Raw genomic sequence first — 19,366 nt, forward strand, 5'->3', positions numbered from 1 at the left:
CCAATTTTCCCATTGTTGTTGATAATCTTGATCAATTTTATAATCAGTTTCATTTGAGATTTTTGGATATTTAGCCAATTCTAATACTTTTAAACACCATTCGGATTTAGATGGGCTCTGTTTAAATTTCCAGTATTTAGCCCAAACTATTCTCGCAGCGACTGCCATATATTGACATAAGAACTAGCCTGCTGGATCAGACCAGTCCATCTAGTCCAGCACTCTGCTACTTGCAGTGGCCTACCAGGTGCCTTTGGGAGCTCACATGCAGGATGTGAAAGCAATGGCCTTCTGCAGCTGCTGCTTCCGAGCCCCTGGTCTGCTAAGGCATTTGCAATTTCAAGGATCAAGAGGATCAAGATTGGTAGCCATAGATGGACTTCTCCTCCATAAATCTGTCCAAGCCCTTTTTAAAGCAATCCAGATTAGTGGCCATCACCACCTCCTGTGGCAGCATATTCCAAACACCGATCACACGTTGCGTGAAGAAGTGTTTCCTTTTATTAGTACTTATTCTTCCCCCCATCGTTTTCAATGTATGCCCCCTGGTTCTAGTATTGTGAGAAACAGAGAAAAATTTCTCTCTGTCAACATTTTCTACTCCATGCATAATTTTATAGACTTTAATCATATCCCTCCTCAGACGTCTCCTCTCCAAACTAAAGAGTTCCAAACGCTGCGCAGCCCTCTTTACTCCTAAGGAAGGTGCCTGCTAACTCTTCAATCATCCTCACCATTGCCGCCCTTCTCTGCACTTCTATCTCTCTTCAGCCATCCTTTTTGTAGATGTGGGCTACCAGAACTGAGCATTAGTAGCTCTAAGTGCGGTCGCACCACTGCTTTATATAAGGGCCTGACAATCCTTGCAGTTTTATTATCAACTCCTTTCCTAATTATCCCCAGCATAGAGTTTGCCTTTTTCACAGCTGCCATGCATTGAGTTGACATTCCCATGGAACTATCAACTAAGATGCCCAAATCCCTTTTCTGGTCTGTGACTGATAGCACTGATCCTTGTAGCGTGTATGTGAAGTTTGGATTTTTTGCCCCTACATTTATCACTTTGCACTTTGCTACACTGAACTGCATTTGCCATTTCTTAGCCCCACCTCACCTAATTTCTTAATCAAGGGGTCCGGCAGGAGCTCTTATGAAATCCTTTGTGTCAATTTCTACCTCAACCCTTGCCATTTCAATTTGGTATCATCTGGCAACTTCTTGGCCAAATTCTCATGCTACCCAATTTTACTTCTTCAGGTCATTTATGAATAGGTTAAAGAGCACTGGTTCCAAAATGGATCCTTGGGAAACACCACTCCCTACATCTCTCCATTGTGAGAACTTCCCATTTATACCCACCCTTTGTTTCCTCATTTATACCCTCAAATAATATTTGAGATTTGGATAACTTGATATCAATCATACCCAATAAAAATCTTTCCGGTTTTAGTGCTATTTTGATTTTCAAAATGTTATTAATCTCAGAACCTATCATTTTCCAAATTTTTTTAATTTCAGTACATAACCACAATTGATGGATGAATGTGCCTGTTTGCCCATATCTAAAAGAAGGCCCAGAAAGCCCAGATCTAAAAGAAGGCTGTTGTTTCCTCTCCCTCAACCAGTCCATTGGGGGTTTCTGCCACCAATCCCCATTTCTTAGTTCTTTGCCCCCTGGTCTGTTGAAGATCACAGTCACATCCAGTGTAAAGCTGGAGACATGTTAAATCCATAATGTTGCATTTTGAATTGTCCACCCTTCCACTCACCGCCGCACAAAACCACTACAAAAGTAGTCCTTGTAAAAAAGAAATTTTCCGTCTAATTTAACTAAACTTGAGGTTTGAAAGGGAAAAATAGCCAGAGCTTCTCTTTAGAGAACTGCTCCGGGTGCCGTATTGAATCACAGTCATCTCAGACCTCAGGAAACAGGCCAAGGAATGGTTGTAGACTGAAGTTTTTTGCCCCTTATTGAGGTTTTTTTTGCCCCAGTAAACAAGAGAGGCTTGTTCTACCCCCATCTCCTGCATTCCTCTTAAGTCCCCATTTGCAGAATGATTTACATTAAGTGTATCTCTAGTTTGTCCAACAGGTGGTGCTTCTGTCCCATTCTTAGAAATTTCATTTGGCTTAATGAACAGCTTTACTAATCAACGCTGGGTAGCCTAAGGATATTCTTTCCCTGCTTTTTTCTCTAGCCGTTTTGAACATTGCCAGCAGTATCATCTTTCTTTTTGTTTGTTTGGCAAGACAACAGTGCATGATTTTTCTACATACCATTTGCTTTAACTGCTTGATAATAAGGAACAGTCTACAGGGGGGATCTGGCTGCATATAAACTTTCTGATTATTGACACAGAAAAAAAAGGTTGAACAACAGATGTTGTAGCCAATTGATTCATTAGGTTAACTTATGTGCAGCTATTGCTCTTCAGTTCCTTGGGAAACTACATTCTGTCTGATAAGCTTATTTTGTAGTGCGTTTTTGTCTACCCGTTCCCTAAAGAAGCCGAGCCCCCCAAGGGCTGTACCCCAGTGATGCTTAAGGTAGTGCTGGGACCAGGGCTTTTGCCAAAGAATGAACTGTGTCCCCAAGTAGTTTGGTTTGAATTTTTTTTTATTTATTAGTTTTAGAATATATTAAAGTCTGAAAGTTGGCAGTAGCTTTGCATAGCAAATTAAAAATACAATTATTTTAGGCTTTTAAACATTATTTAAAGATGGCTGTTGAGTATGTTTTTTGAATCAGTTTTTTCCACTGTAAATTTAACACTGTAAATAAAATCTACATTGTCTCAGATCTTATCTCAAAAATCACAGATGCAGATCAAACAAGAGGCTTTAGCCCAAGGGATTTCTGTCCTAGCAAAAATTGTGCAGATGAACGATGTATGGACCGTCTCCAGTAGATGGAGATAATTACTTACTTTAGCCTTCCAGTGCAGAGTCTCAAAATAGGAGTGAGTTTGCTGCATAAACACTTCAAATAATTTGGCAGAGATGATACCTAGCAAATGTTCTGTTTTATGCCAACACTATACTGTGTGCTGTTAAAAGTAGTAACAGAAGCTTCCCATACCTGTGTAGAATGAACCATATCCATTAGCGGTGGGGCCAGAATGAAGAATGGTGCAAGGAGTGTGAAAAGGGCAGCAGAGGATGGGGGGCCAATGGAGATGCTGGGGAAGAAGCAGTTGTCTGTCCGTAGTAATGAGTTGTTTTGTAGGGAGGTGGGTTGGGCTTGTAATTATCCCAAGGTCAGATACACAGGCAAGGTATTATTTTTCTCTGAGAGAACCTTCAGTAATGCTTTTTATTCATCAGAAAATATGAGAGATGTTGCCAAAACGTAGGGTTTGCCAATGAACAAATGTGTACCCTAATCTGATTTTACTTGTTAATATTCCTTATATTCAAAAGCAACAGCCTGATACCCAGTTCTCAAGGATTTACTTTATGCTACTGTTGTGTGTTCTTTAAAAATCAGCATCTGGTTTTTTTTTAATATGTAGAATGTGTCCTTATGGTGAAAACTTTCATTGTACTGAAAGCTGCTATGGTCCCTGTCATGTGAGATCGTTAACGCACTTTTGCTCCTGAAGGCGAATGGATTTTTTAAAGGTTTTGCATACCTTAAGAATAAAACCCTATCCTTCCCCAATTAATGAAGCTTTAATCCAAATTTTCCAAAGCCTGTTTTAATTCAGGTTTTTTTTAATCGTTGCTGTTCATTTATTCTTTATATTTATAACCCTCCCTCCCCCGAAGGGCTTATTGTCGTCAAGCTTTATTTTTTAGGCATGGGAAACCTTTTTTAAAAAAATTGGTTTGTCTCCAGGAGCCAAAGAAAGTTTAAAGCAGTGGTTCTCAACCTTCCTAATGACCCTTTAATACAGTTCCTCATGTTGTGGTGACCCCCAACCCTAACATTTATCCATTTTACAGATGGAGAACACTGATGCAGAGAGTCTTAGGTGACCTCTGTGAAAGGGTGGTTCGACCCCCAAAGGGGTCCCGACCCCCAGGTTGAGAACCACTGGTTTAAAGAACCATATGAATGGGACCTGTGTCAGACTGGAAAGCTCCTCTGGCATTTTTATGGATTTGCTAATTTCTATATGCAGGGATTGCCGTTTAACATGGGAGAGTATTCAAATGCCCAACCACCCACATCTTCAGTCAAAAACAAATGTAAGGGGTGTTGCATGTGCGCGCGGGTGCACACTGAAGTCACAACTGACTTATGACAGCCTTGTAGAGTTTTCAAGTCAAGAGACATTCAGTGGTGGTTTGCCATTGCCTGCCTCTGCATGGGCTGAGAGAATTCTGAAGGCACTGTGACTGACCCAGAGTCACCTAACAGGCTTCATGTGGAGGAGTTGGCTATCAAACATGATTCTCTAGATTACAGTCCGCTGCTCTTAACAACTACACCACACTTGCTCTCAGGAAATGGGCATCCATGTGATTTTCCTAACATGCAACTTCATTTGAATTTTTCTTAATTTTGGTATAGCTCTTAAATTGCATACAGACTTCTTCCTTGTGCAATAACAGACTGTCTTTTCTTATTGTGATAGCTTTTTAATAAAATCTATACTAAACTCCTTTTCAGCCAGTCATGTAACCTTTGATGTGTCAGCATCCACCCACCACCTCTCATCCTTTTGGTTTCTCCTACATAGCAAAATTTAGGTTGTAAGTTCTTCAGCAGTAGCAGTGGTGTAGTGGTTAAGAGCAGGTGTACTCTAATCTGGAGGAACCGGGTTCGATTCCCCGCTCTGCCGCCTGAGCTGCAGAGGCTTATCTGGGGAATTCAGATTAGCTTGTACACTCCCACACATGCCAGCTGGGTGACCTTGGGCTAGTCGCAGTTCTTCTGAGCTCTCTCAGCCCCACCTACATCACAGGGTGTTTGTTGTGAGGGGGGAACGGAAAGGAGTTTGTAAGCCCCTTTGAGTCTCCTATAGGAGAGAAAGGGGGGATATAAATCCAACTCTTCTTCTTCAAGTCAGGGACTTTCCCCCAGTATACTGTAATATTTCATGCAGATTGATGCCACTAGATTAAAAAAATGCTCAGATCCAGCACATCATTTATGTGAGCAGATAGGGTTCCACTTGTAGAGTGCAACTTGATCTCCTCTCTCCCTGAAATACCCCCAGCAAACTGTTCCCAGAAAAGATAAGAACATCTGCAACATCTGTGAATCAGACCTTTTGTTAAGAAAAATCTGTACATACCGACTGCAAGGTGGTAAAGGTGGCTCAGAACCATAGTAGATAGTAGGAAATGTAAAACATTTGAATGACCATTGAATGACCTATTATATGAGATACTTATTGTTTTTTAAACTAAGCTTACTGAAAGCCGAATGTAATAAGTGTGGACTGCACAACTAGCAGTAGTTTATGTTATAACAAACCTATATTTATTTGGGGATTCTGAAGAAGTTACCAGCCTCAAAGTTGGGCCTGGAGTTTTCCTGATATTGTAACTGATCTCCAGTCCGTAAAGATCAGTTCTTCTGGAGAACATGGCAGCTGCAGAAGGTAGATACCATAGCATCTCATAGCATAGCATCTCTCTCTGCTCTGTCCAAATACTGCCCCCAAATCTCTAGGAACTTCTTAAGCTAGCGCTGGCAAGCATATACTACATGGCTTTTCAAACAAAGAAAGTAGGATTCAGGGTGGCTAACTATATAATAGGGAAAACATTAATATCCAAGTACAAGCAAGCTAAAAACCAGTGTAATGATAGTTTAAAACCAATGTCAAAACACTAATGGAATACCCCTCTAAAAAAATCAGACTTAGGGCCTTTCCCCACTATTCCCTCGGCCGCCGTCACTGGGCGCAATTCCCAGCGCGCGGCATCCCTGGCGCACGCCCGGGCATCCCCACGACCCCGTGCTCTGCGCGGGGTCATCAAAAGGCATCAAAAGGCGCTCTGCACGGGGTCATCAAAAGGCACCCTTTGCAAGAGCGCCAGGGATGCCTCGCGCTGAGGGGGTGCGACAGCGGCAGCGTCGGGGCGGCTGCACTGTCGCCGCCCCTCTCATGGGGAGTGCCGGGGGACCCCACGCTACTCTCCTCAAGTCACGCGGGGCTTAAGGTAAGTGGGGAAAGGCCCTCAAGCAGATTATGCATGGACCAAAAACAGCGGTGTGAAAACGATGTAAAAGGGTTTACACCGTTTTCACACTGCTGTTTTTGGCTCATGTGGAACCTGTCTGAGGCAGTTTTCTGAAATTCAACAGTAGTGGAAGCCTAACGAACTCAGGAAAATCATTTTAACTTTTCCAGTTCTATTTTTTATTCCATCGTAGTCTTATGCTCTGCACTGTTTCTCGTGAGAGAAATATAAAACACAAGGTAGACTGACAAAGGGCTTATCATATGGTAATCACCAAATCACTGAATAGCTGCAGTACAAAACAATTATTAACATTTTAAGTGATTTAAATGTAATTCTTGTGACTGGCTAGTATCTCATGTAGGCCACTCATGAGGTTATTGTTTTGAGGCCTGAGGGAGTTTTTTTGCTGTCAAATCCCCTCTGACCTATGGTGACCCCATAGGGTTTTCAAGGCAAGAGATGCTCAGAGTTAGTTTGCCATTGCCTGTCCCCACATCATGCGCATGGTGATCCTTGGAGGTCTCCCATGCAAATCCTTGCAAAGGTCGAGGCTGAGTGTGTATGACTGGCTGAAGGTCGCCCAGCAAGTTTCTGTGGCCGAGTTGGGATTCGAACCCGAGATAACATATTTTTCAGCGAGATCATGGTAGACTGGATAGATGTGGCCTCTCTATCAATAAGTGGTCTTATGTTGTATAGCTAACTAATGAACCTTTGAATACTAGCCTCAGAATGCAATTTTTAAATGTGTTCATTTCCAAATCATAGCTGCTGAAGGTAGGTCATGACTTAAAAATCCAAAATATAGCATATATCTCAAATAAAATCCTACATGCAGTTATTTAGGAGTAATTCCTAATCTCATTTACTTCTGAGTAGATCTGCTTAGGTCTTCTTAATTTACACCTTTTCCCTTGACAATAGATTTGGCTGCAATTGAAAGTACTTGTATCTTCAAAACTGGTCTGTTTCAGGACCTGAAAATTTGGACCTCTTTAAGGTCAGCTGGATGGGTTTGATTAGTTTTGGCCTACAAATGGAAATCAGTTGTCTGTGTTCAGTTTTCTCAGACAGTGCTATATCTGGCTAAATTGTGAGAAACCAGAGACAATCTCAGTTTCACGAACAGCAATGACCCAAAGCAATTATTATAATCCATGTCAAACTAACTTCATTTCTTCTCTAGAATGAAATAATTTAAAGGGAAGAAATACAATGCTATTGTTTAGGAAAGGCCATTGCTTGTCTCCGCATCATGCCCATGGTATTCCTTGGAGATCTCCCATGAAAATACTTGAAAGGGTTGAGGCTGAGACTGTATACATGTCTTAGAACAATTAAAGTAAAAAGGCTTGGGGAAAAGAGAGAGAATTTAAAGATCTAAAGTCTTTATGATAAATCTGAAGTTTTTTAGAACAAAAATTTTTGTAGGGAAAAATAATCTTTTGCATAATCAGTTTACAGTGACCAAAATGGCATGTGTTGTATATATGTTGTCCCTATGCCTAATAAAGGGAATGAATGAATGAATGTATATATGTTGTCAGGACCCCATATGTCTTTACTTAAGTGTGACATTCTCGGCAACTATATCACATTTTCCATAGTCAAGTGGAATCTAAGAAAGGTTGATATAAGATTGTCACAAGACTCATATGTCAGCCAGTGAGATAGTTGACTTTTTTTCTCTGACAATCTGCTCAGACCTTCTATCAGAACACTAGACAGACAGACAGAGACAGACAGACAGACAGATAGACAGACAAATGGATATTCCTTTTTCTGGTTTTATGCTGCACTATTGCGTAGGTATTTAAAACAGTTCACAATTTAAAAATCCACAATTTAAAAAATATATAATATATCAGATAAAATAGCAATTACAATACAAGTAGAAATTTCACCATACAACCACCTACTAAAGCAAATGACCAGAGAATTATCCAAGGCCTTCCTTAAACCCAACAACTGTTCTTTCAAAAATAACTGTTTCACATTCTTAAGACAATTAGGGCATGCATGGGAAAGAATGTTCCTTCATGCTGCATAAACTGAGCCCCCTTGAACCCCGTTGTATATCAAATGCTGCTCCAACCCCTTTTGGCACAACTGGCTCCAGTTTCCTTCACAGAGGGAGAGATGGCAGGTCTGTTGCCTGAAGTGTCCAAAGTCTTTGAATCTTGTGAGAGCACTCTCTCTTGGGAACTTTTCATGAATCTTCTAGGGGCTGCATGATAGCTGCCAGTGAGCTATCTGTTAGAGACCAACGTCACAGACAATAAAATGGAGGGGAAGCTTTGGTTCCTAGAAAGTAAGGCCCACTGAGATTTTTCCCACTGACCTTTATGGCCAGTCTGCCCCTGGTTGAAAGGTGCTATGGGGAGGGAGAAAAACATGAAAAAAACCTTCATTCTGCTGATGGTTGGTTGGATAGAAGCCATAGATCTTTGGGTCCAATTACATCAGTGTGCTTTCCTATGAAGATAACTCGTTATGTTCTTTTGAATCCTCATTTTCTGTTCCCAGATCTTTTGAAAGGATACAGGTAAAACTAAACAAGCTCACCAAGAAGAAAAACAACAGCAACTTCAACAAACATTATGTTAATGGTTGCTGAGTCTGTATATATGCTCACTGTGCACTCACTGCACTCTAAGAGCCAGCGTGATGTAATGGTTAAGAGCAGGTACACTCTAATCTGGAGAACCAGGTTTGATTCCACACTCTTCCACTTGAGTTGTGGAGGCTTATCGGGTGAACCAGATTAGCTTGTGCACTTCAACATATGCCAGCTGGGTGAGCTTGGGCCAGTCACAGTTCTTTGGAGCTCTCTCAGCCTCACCTACCTCACAGTGAGTTTGTTGGGGGTGGGGGGAAGGGAACGAAGATTGTAAGCCCTTTGGGGGTCTTTACAGGAGAGAAAGGGGGGATATATATCCAAACTCCTCCTCATCCTTCTTCCAATAACATTAAATAGGTGAAATATTTTTATGAATCAAAATTATAATTGCTATCTTGGAATCCTAATGGAAAGCTGAGAGATTTAGGAGCATATATGGATGCTTCTGCAAACATGACATAAACCGGTCTGGGCTCCATCAGATCAATTTCAGCCAGTGTTTAATAATGTATGATACTGGTGGAAGGAGTCTTTTCTACACATTTTGGAATATCTGTGGGAAAGACAGTTCATTACTTCATGCTCTTTGTTTGGCTTGTGTAAGTAATTTATTTTGTTTCTGTGAAGTAAGCCATAGTAACTGTCTGAAAATACACTAGCTTCCACGAGCCAACTTGGAGCTGAACACTTATTAGCGTGGCAGACTGGAAAGTCAGTAATGAATGCCAAAGGCATCCAGCATATACCATCATATCTTCCTACAGTCTACCTATAAATACCAAACTTGTTGAAATTCCTGGAGATGGCCAAACATGTGTCATTTAACAAAGCAGGGAACAGAATAAATGCAAACACCTTTGCTTGTTAATACTGGGAAAGTTTGGCTTGTATGAGAACAGCAGCATAATATGGTAGAATTTCACTTCTGATCCACTGATCCATTTAGACTGTTTGTGGGCATGCAGAAGGATTTTTCATCCACTCTCTCCCATCCCTTTCAATACCAACTCTTGTGCAGTATGCTCTAAATCACTTTCAATTAATTACTCCAATAGCCATAAGACAGAACTATCCCATACAAGACCATTGCAAACCCCCATTTTGGGATATAGTGTCATAGCTGGTTGCCCTTCACAGATGACAAGTAGGAATTTGCACATCCAAGTCATATTGGATCAGTGTTTCTCACTTTCTTTGTGATGATCTCTGGGGAAGAACTACTTGGGGAGAGACTAGGGTTTGCAACTCCATGTTGGGAAATTACTGGTGAGTTGGGGGGAGTGTAAGCTGAGGAAGGTGGAGTCTGGAGGGGGGAGGGACTTCAGCAGGAATGTGATACCATAGAGTCCACCTTTAGAAGCTGGTGTTTACTCCAGGAGAACTACTCTTTCCAGTCCAGAGACCAGTTGTAATCCTAACACTCCAACCCCAATCTGGAAGTTAGCTACCCTAGAGAGCTTGTACCATCTGCTGATTAGTAGATCTGCTGTATTTCTGTGGTTTGTTGGTATTGTATTCTTGTATTTTAAGTCACTTTGTGTCCATACTCAGTGGAGAAAAGCAGAATAAAAGTATCCAAATGAACACATATATAAATTACAGTCAATATGTATGTCTGTCATTCTAATTTATCTGGCTTCTCAGGCCCCACCTGCACCTACCAGTCGCTGTAGGAGCTGCTGGCAGTGGAGTAGCGGGGGTGACCTTCATTCCCTGCCTTTTTTTCTCTGCACAAAAGACTGTGGGAGAAGGACCAGTGATCTTCTGTGCCCAGTCAGGACAGAGTACAAGTCCACAGATGCAGCCAGGTGGAAATCAGTAGGTTACCAGCTGGGAAGAAGCACGCACACATGCCACCTGACAGACTATTGTGAGGGGACTGCTGATGCATGAATTACGAGGAAATATAAATGTGGAGCCTAGAAAGGCAGGGTGATAGAAAATGCAGGGAATCAAAGGCGGTGCAGGGAATTTGAAGCACTTCCTATCTCAAAACTTGCAGATTGAATGCACAAAAAATCAGAAACTAGGTCAGCATGCATATTAGGCCTATGTTGGAATAAAGACGACTCAACATGCTTGGACTCTGTGAGTTGTGACATTTCTCTTTGCATTAGAATCAGCTTCCATGTGTTATCTTCTTACTGAAAAAGGGGCCTTTCATTGTCTAAAAGTAACCTAGGAGTTCCTTACAGTCAGATCCCTCCTGCCCTTCTTGTGCCTGTTTCTCATTTTGTAAGAGACAGGGCATCTCTGTGGGCTTCCCATGCAAGCCTAGGTCTGCCTACGCAATCTTACTTAAACTTGCACATCCAGCAGAAGGGGATGCTTGTAGGAAGAGTTTAATGTGGCTCTGGCCTACTGGAATGCCCTTTCAAATGAGATACAAATCTTACAGACTCTACATGACCATCATCTGCATTGGGTTCCACATGTCTTGGCATTTTAAAGCTGGGTAGTTTCCATCTCAGACTCCCCAAAGTCTAATTTAGTTTCATGTAAACATGCATTGCTTGGCTGCGCTTTTGTAGAATAGATACATGCACAATCTTCAAGTCTTGAGACCTTAGTTGTTGTTTTTCAATCCTGTAAAGCCCGAATATTGTTATTTTTGCTGGGACTATTTGCTTCAGGATTAAAATGCTATAATATAATTTCCTTTAATCCTTTGCTTGTTTAAAGATCAATTGGGTCATGAAAGCTAGTAACATTAGCAGATAATTTTTACCTTTGAAGATACATATAGCATGGGAAGGTTGCCTGGATTCATACTGTGAACACAGAAGGAATTATCTCCTATTTGGACCAAGTTAAGTTCTACCTAGTCTCTTTAATGAATTTAATGCATTTTCTTTAAAGAGGAAACATCTGCTATAAGTATTGCTTTTTCCTTGACAGGTTCTAAATAGACTCTCTGTGATAAATACATTTTCCATGTGATTTTGATTTAAATACAAAGAATGGTAGCTTTGTGGCCAAAATACTTTTTCATATGTGTGTTTATGTATGTTTTAAAAGGCATCAAGAAAGAGAAAGAGAGAGAGAGAGAGAGAGAAAGAAAAAGAAAGAAAGAAAGAAAGAAAGAAAGAAAGAAAGAAAGAAAGAAAGAAAGAAAGAAAGAAAGAAAGAAAGAAAGAAAGAAAGAAAGAAAGAAAGAAAGAAAGAAAGAAAGAAAGAAAGAAAGAATTGAATTGTGTGAGAGGCTGAATCATAACTGTGGAAAACAGACTAATCGTAACAACTAAAAAAGTCTTTGGTCACTGTTGAACAAGTGTGTATGTTTACTTTAGAACTGTTTACATTTTTGTCAACGTTTTTCAAACTGCATTAGAGAACACCTAAAGTTTGATCTTGGAATCAGAGTCAACAACAACAACCCTTCGGGGGAGGGCGGTTTATAAATATAACAATCAATCAATCAATCAATCAATCAATCAATCAATCAATCAATCAATCAATCAATCAATCAATCAATAAAAACCTTTATTAGGCATTTAAAATAGGCTCTAGAGCATTACCAGACATTTATGAAGTACAAATCAAGAGTACATTCAAAATGCAGACAGAAAGACTATATAGCAGTATACATTACTTAGAAAGTTCTGCCACTTTCAGAGTCCTTGGTAAGGCAGGTTATTGACCTTGATAAGAGACACTTATAGTGGCTGTCAGGATCCATCTGCACATTACCAAGTTCTGTTTGTTGGGGAACAAACTAAAGACTTTCAATCACACAAAGGGAATTTGATGCCTCCTACATACAAGCCTTTTCTTTTGCACAGGAAGAAGCACAGGAAGAAGCAGCGTTACTTCCCCGCCCCCCTGCATCTTTAAACTGCCCAGTGGAGCCACTGTTGGCTTTGTTGCAACATGATTTTTACAACACAGCCAATTACTGCTCTATGATGCACTGTGCAAACTGTGTGTATAGGGTGGTAGTGATAAGGGAGGCTTCAGCTGCTTCTCCCTCTGTGCTGTAGTTGGACCCATGAAGTTCCCAGTCAAACCTTAAAGAAATATGTGCAAGGAATCTCCACAGACTCAGCTGACAGAATTATATAGATGAGTGGTTCTCAACCTTCCTAATGCCACGACCCTTTAATACAGGTGTGGAGATGGACTAGAATGTATAAAATTTGTAGTTAATCAAGAAACATGGAAGTTGCCTGAACCAAGGATTTGAAGAATCAAAATGGTTCTCTGTATAGAGACCAGCAGGCCTGCATGTTAGCAGCTTCTCAGTGAAGATGCAGGCAAGTACAGATAAACATCTTTAAGGTCTTGTAACTACAGGTTACTATGTGACAGAAGCCATACAAATTTATAATCTTGTTTTTCTGGGTTAGAACCAGCAATAGGGGATAGCTAAATCAATGTGATTAATTAAATAAGGAAAAAGTGTTTTTCTATATAGTTGAACGAACACAGAAATGATAATGAGAGATTCACATGTATTTGTATTTCACTATAATTCTATTGTCTTAGAATCGAAGGTATAGTTGTTGTTAGAATCAATATTTGTAAATCATGTTTTAACATTTCAAACTGGGGAGACAGGGAAGGTTTATGATCCTAAGGAATGTCAGAATGCTGCATAGCTTAAGGACATATCTCTCTCTGGGAGAAAACTAAGAAAAACGGGTTTTTCTTGGAGACAGCAGGCTAGTTTTATGGCAGTCCTTTGCATATGGGTAGAGCTAACAGCATGCAGCGTTTGAGTAACAGAAGGAATGTGAATACGTAGAATAAGAGGCTGTCTTCATGTGACAAGGAGACAGATCTATCCAATGAGATTTTTAAGGTACATGCTTGTAGCACATGAAAGAGGTATGGATTATAATATGTAAATCTTATGATGATGATTGTATGACGTCTGTATTCTGTATCTATAAAGACTGGGGTCTTTCATATGGAGGGTGTGTCTCTCACTCGAGAGCCACCTGGAAGGGGGCGTGTCTCTCACTTGAGAGCACCAAGGCGTGCCTCTCCCTTGGGAGAGTTCACCTTCTGTAACTTTCTAAGCATAAGCATAAGCATAAGCATTTTATTGTCATTGTGCACGCACAACGAAATTTACAGCAGCATTCCTCAATGCACACAATTTCAGACTCATACATAATCCTCACTTCCCCCTTCTTCCACCCATCCCTACACAGCCCCAAATACATCAATATGAAGCAGAGGAGTTTAGCATAGCCACAGCTCTAGAGTAGAAGCTGTCTCTAAGCCTCTTTGTCCTAGTTCTGAGGGCCCTGTATCGTCTGCCAGATGGTAACAGTTTAAAAAGAGAGTGTGCTGGATGAGACGGGTCCCTCAGAATATTTTGGGCTTTATTTAGGCTTCGGGAATTATAGATTTCTTCCAAGGAGGGAAGAGGGCAGCCGATAATCCTTTGTGCAGTAGTGATCACCCTTTGGAGCGCCTTCCTATTCGCCACTGTGCAACTGGAGAACCATACACAGATGCAGTAGGCTAGGACACTCTCTATAGCACAGCGGTAAAAGGACACCAGAAGTTTTCCATCCAGTTGTTGCTTCCTTAAAAGTCTCAGAAAGTACAGTCTTTGCTGGGCTTTCTTAACCACCGCGGCAGCCTGTACGCCCCAGGTCAAGTCCTCTTTAATCATAACGCCCAGAAATTTAAAACTAGCCACCCGCTCCACTTGATCTCCATTTATAGTCAAGGGATGAATTTCTGAGCTATTCCTTCTATAGTCCACTATGAGCTCCTTTGTCTTGTTAGTGTTAAGAACCAGGTTATTTTCCCTGCACCATGAGAGCAGTCGGTCCACTTCATTCCGATAGGCAGACTCATCCCCTCCAGAGATGAGCCCCACCACCGTTGTGTCATCAGCAAATTTGATAATGGTGTTACTATGATAGACAGGAGTGCAGTCATATGTATAAAGGGTGAACAGTAAAGGACTCAACACACAGCCCTGTGGCGTTCCCATATTTAGAGTAAGAACTGAGGAAACCCGATTTCCCAGTCTAACCCTCTGGGAACGTCCAGACAAGAAGTCCCTAATCCACAAACAGATTGAATGTGAGAGTCCAAGATCCACAAATTTGGTCACCAGTCTTTGTGGCGAGATTGTATTAAATGGCGGAACTAAAGTCCGCGAAAGAGCATTCGCACATAATTCCCCTGATGTTCCAGATGCGTCAAAGCAGTGTGGAGGCTAATGGCAATGGCGTCCTCCGTAGATCTATTAGTCCGATATGCGAACTGATGTTTATCAAATGTATCTGGAAGGCAAGAACTAATATGCCTATGGACCAGTTTTTCAAAACACTTCATGATGGTGGGGGTGAGTGCCACTGGTCTATAATCCTGAAGATTGTCAGCAGGAAATCTCTTTGGTAGTGGAACAATGGTGGAAGCTTTCAAACAAGATGGGATGGTGGACTGGGATAAAGATCGATTAAAGATCCCAGTAAAAACACCAGCCAGTTGGTTAGCGCATTCCTTTAACACCCGACCGGGAATACCATCCGGTCCAGCAGCCTTCCTTGGATTCACAGCCCTCAAAACTTGCCTCACCTCATGTTCCTCCACAGTGAGGTGTGAGCTGCAATCACCTAGTGGCTGTGTGTCATCTCCTTCTGATAGACCTGTTTCAAAGCGGGCAAAAAAGTGATTTAGCTCCTCTGCCAGAGAAGAATCCCCATCTACAGAAATGCCATTGGTTGGTTTATGATTGGTAATTTGTTGAATCCCCTGCCACACCTGCCTCATGTTGTTATTATTAAAATAATCCTCAATTTTTCTCTTATAACTCATCTTGGCTTGTCGAATACCTCTCTTGAGACTGGCTCTCGCCACACTATATTTTGCCTCATCACCAGATCTGAAAGCAATATTCCTGTCATGCAAAAGTCGCTGAACCTCCTTTGTCATCCAGGGTTTATGGTTGGAGTAAATCCGGATGCGCTTATCCACAGTAAGAGTGTCTGTGCAGTAGGTGATATAACTCAGAACAGCAGTGGTATATTCCTCCAGATCTGGGTGGTAGAAAACATCCCAATTTGTTGTCTCAAAACAATCTTGAAGTAATTTAGAGGCATCATCAGGCCAGGATTTTACAGTCTTCATTTCAGGCAGCACCCGCCTCCCAAGTGGAATATATGCTGGTGCCAGAAACAGTGACAAATGGTCTGACTGACCCAAGTGTGGTAATTGTATCACCTTGTAGGCATCCTTGATGTTGGTATACACTTTATCCAATGTATTGGCTCCTCTCGTAGGGCACTTAACATGCTGGTAGAGTTTAGGGAGCACTGTTTTTAAATTAGTATGATTAAAGTCTCCTCCTATAATGAGCACAGCATCAGGATGCTTTTTCTGCTGGTATTCAACAATGTTATACAGAGAGCTCAAAGCTATGGCAGCATTAGCATCAGGTGGAATGTATACCGCAATGATGATAACCACACTAAACTCCCGTGGCAGATATATGGGTCTGCATCTAATAGTCATACTTTCCAAATCCTTTGAGCAGTGACCCCCTGTGATGCTTGCATTGGTGCACCAGCTCTTGTTCACATAGAGACTTAATCCCCCTCCTTTCTGCTTGCCAGAATCTATACTGCTTCTGTCCTGCCGGAAAGAAGTGAACCCAGATAGCTCAACTGCTGCATCGGGAATGTGTGAGTGAAGCCAGGTTTCTGTAATTAATAAAACACAGCTGTTCTTGCCAAACCTGCTCTTCACAGTCTGTAGCCTTAATTCATCCATTTTGTTGATAAGAGATCGTGCATTAGTAAGAAAAATGCTTGGAAGTGCAGACTTGAAACGACACCTTCCCAGCTTAGTAAAAACACCAGCCCGGCCCCCTCTCTTCCTCCTTCTATCCCGCCTTCGTCTCAACCTCCTACCAGGAATTGTAATCCAGGGTTCCCCCGGGGTCCTAGCTGCCTCTGCCGGTATATTGTGAAGACGTATGAAATCTTCCGTAATAGCCATTTCACATTTCAGTCCAATTTGTATTAAGACTTGCCGACTATAAAAACTCCTTGCTCCATGTAGCATGTTTAAGAAGCACAAAACACAGCCCAAAACACAAAACACAAAACATCCACACTACATCGAGGGAAAGCAACCAGCCGCAGCAATTTCCTGCGCAGCCATCCCTTCCTGGGGACCGGGGACCGGGAAGCTAAAACCTAATGGCTTGAGTTGAAGAGTTGAGACGTTACCGAGGGGGGGTTGAGACGTTACCGAGGTCTTGAGGGAACCTCCGATGAAACCGGGACTCGCTTGCCGCTCCTCAGTTTGAAACTCCTGCGCCTCCCGGCTACGATGACTCACGGCTCTGTGGAGCGCTGCGCCCTCCCAAGTTTTGGAAAATGGAGAAGGCCGCCGTCTCTCCCAAGCGCGCCTGCCATCTCGCCACAACCCAACCCACAGATGAGCCTTGGCTTTTTTACTCGAGTTTAGAAGCCTTCCAGTTTAGAAGCTCCAGTTTCGAGCCCCAAAGAGGAGAACGGCAAACTCCGGCTCTCCGCCGCTTACGGAGCGTCTTCCCCCACCGGAAACCCCACCGGAAGTCCTAAATTCTGTGTCTATAAAATTGGGTCCTTTGTATGAAGGGGGTGTGCCTCTTACCCTTAAGGGGACACCCTGGTCAGATACTTATGCTGTCCAGTAAATTTATCTTCTGTTTCAAAACTGCTTCTTGGGTGTTTTCTAACTTTAAGTTTTTCTTAAACTAATTCAGCTGTGTAGGACCAGAGACGCGGTCCTGGCCCCACACAGGTCCTCATGTTGCGGTGACCCCCAACCCTAACATTTATCCATTTTACAGATGGAGAACACTGATGCAGAGAGTCTTAGGCGACCCCTGTGAAAGGGTCATTCGACCCCCAAAGGGGTCCCGACCCACAGGTTGAGAACCGCTGATATTAATGCACCAAGAAAAGCTGAATGGCCTATTGGCTGAACCCTGTAATGTTCTGTCGGGATGACTTTAGTAATGAATTATGATCCTGCTAGGGCACAGCCAGAAATTTTTTGGGCAAGTCAAAGAGCATGCTTTATAGGGGAACTGGGAGGTATGGAGCTCAACTCTGTGGGTCTACTTTGAAGTAGCATCAATTCCCTGCCTACCATAAAAATTGCTACATCAAGTTAAGTAAAAGAAACAGTTCAGTAAAAACAAACAACTGCATTTTCCCTCCTTTCTCTGACCTTCATTGTGAATTTATTTGATGGACAAAAGTAACAGACTAGTAATTAGTAGGATCAGCTTTTTGCTGTATCCATCTTGCCAGTTTGACCATCCTCTTAAAAACAAACAAACCTGAATCTATCATTGAATTCTGCTTCTAAATCTGATGCCAGTGATTATCACTGAAATGCCCCAAGCTGCACTGTCTTTCTGATTCACCGCCTGTGCTTTTTGAGAAAGGGGAACAAGGAGAGTTTTAGCAGCTTCCAGGATATTTTCCATAAGCAGATGTATAACTGGGAACATATCCTATACGGTTAGTAGAGTTTTTAAAAAGTCCTTTAAGGCATTCTTTTCCATTTCCTCATCTATAGTAGCTTCTCCTCTGCTCAACCCCCACCCTAATTTTTAAAAAAGGATGGTAAATTCAAGCCATAGTGAAGAACAGCATCATTCTCTAGCTAGACCCCTTTGTATGTTTACAACTGAAGTCCCCTTCTTCATTGTTTAGTCTCCGGCTGTTACTTATGGAATTCTGGAACAATTGAAGGAATTATAAAATATGCTTGCCACTTTTCCCTCAACATGTCTGAATGGCTTGCCTGAACCACAAAATGCTTGAGACATTTTCCAGTTGCTGCTTCATGAAGAGGTTTGTGGCTTTTCTCAGCTGTTCCAGAGAAAAGGCAAGACACAAATATTCACATTCATTCATATGTTTCCAGCGCACAATATGCTTTGCAATGCATCTTTAGGCCTCACAGAAAGTCATTACCATGAGTATTCTCCCTGTAGCATTTGCTTTGAGGATGTATTACATTGCAGAGTAAAGCAATAGAATCATAGAATGGTCCAATAAATGGTCCTTTGGACAGCTAACCATAAGCTCAAGCTCCCTATATTCAAAACGTCATTGTCTTGCTGGTAGCCGTTTTGTTGTCGTACAGGATCTTCTTTGTAGTTGTCTCCAACTGCTTCCTAATAGCCGAATATAGACAGAAAATTATTAAGTAACAGCTTGCCACAATGGAACAATGTGAGATGCCAGTTGCCTTATCACAAACAGATGATCAAACTAACTGAAGCTAAGCTCTCTCCACCTGTTCACCTTTAACCTCCTACCATACACTTCTAGCAGGGAGGTATGCAGTAAAAATGACCACCCTGGGTAATACTTTGTCAAAAGATGAGGAGAATTTTAAAGTGCTTGTATCCCCATATTTCATTTTAGATACAATTCTCCTTACCATTTGGCATCTGTGAGTGGTTACAATAAATACAAGAGTGGGATATAGTATGTCCCAAAAAATCAAGACAACCTACTATACCCCTATGGCTTTAAATGTGCACACTAAAGTGTAAGGTGCTAATTTAAGGAAGTGCTATATGAATAATGTGCTCCAAGGAATAAATAAATTTAAAACATACATATATGA

Source organism: Sphaerodactylus townsendi, linkage group LG01, assembly GCF_021028975.2.
Source record: "Sphaerodactylus townsendi isolate TG3544 linkage group LG01, MPM_Stown_v2.3, whole genome shotgun sequence".
Lineage (NCBI taxonomy): Eukaryota > Metazoa > Chordata > Lepidosauria > Squamata > Sphaerodactylidae > Sphaerodactylus > Sphaerodactylus townsendi.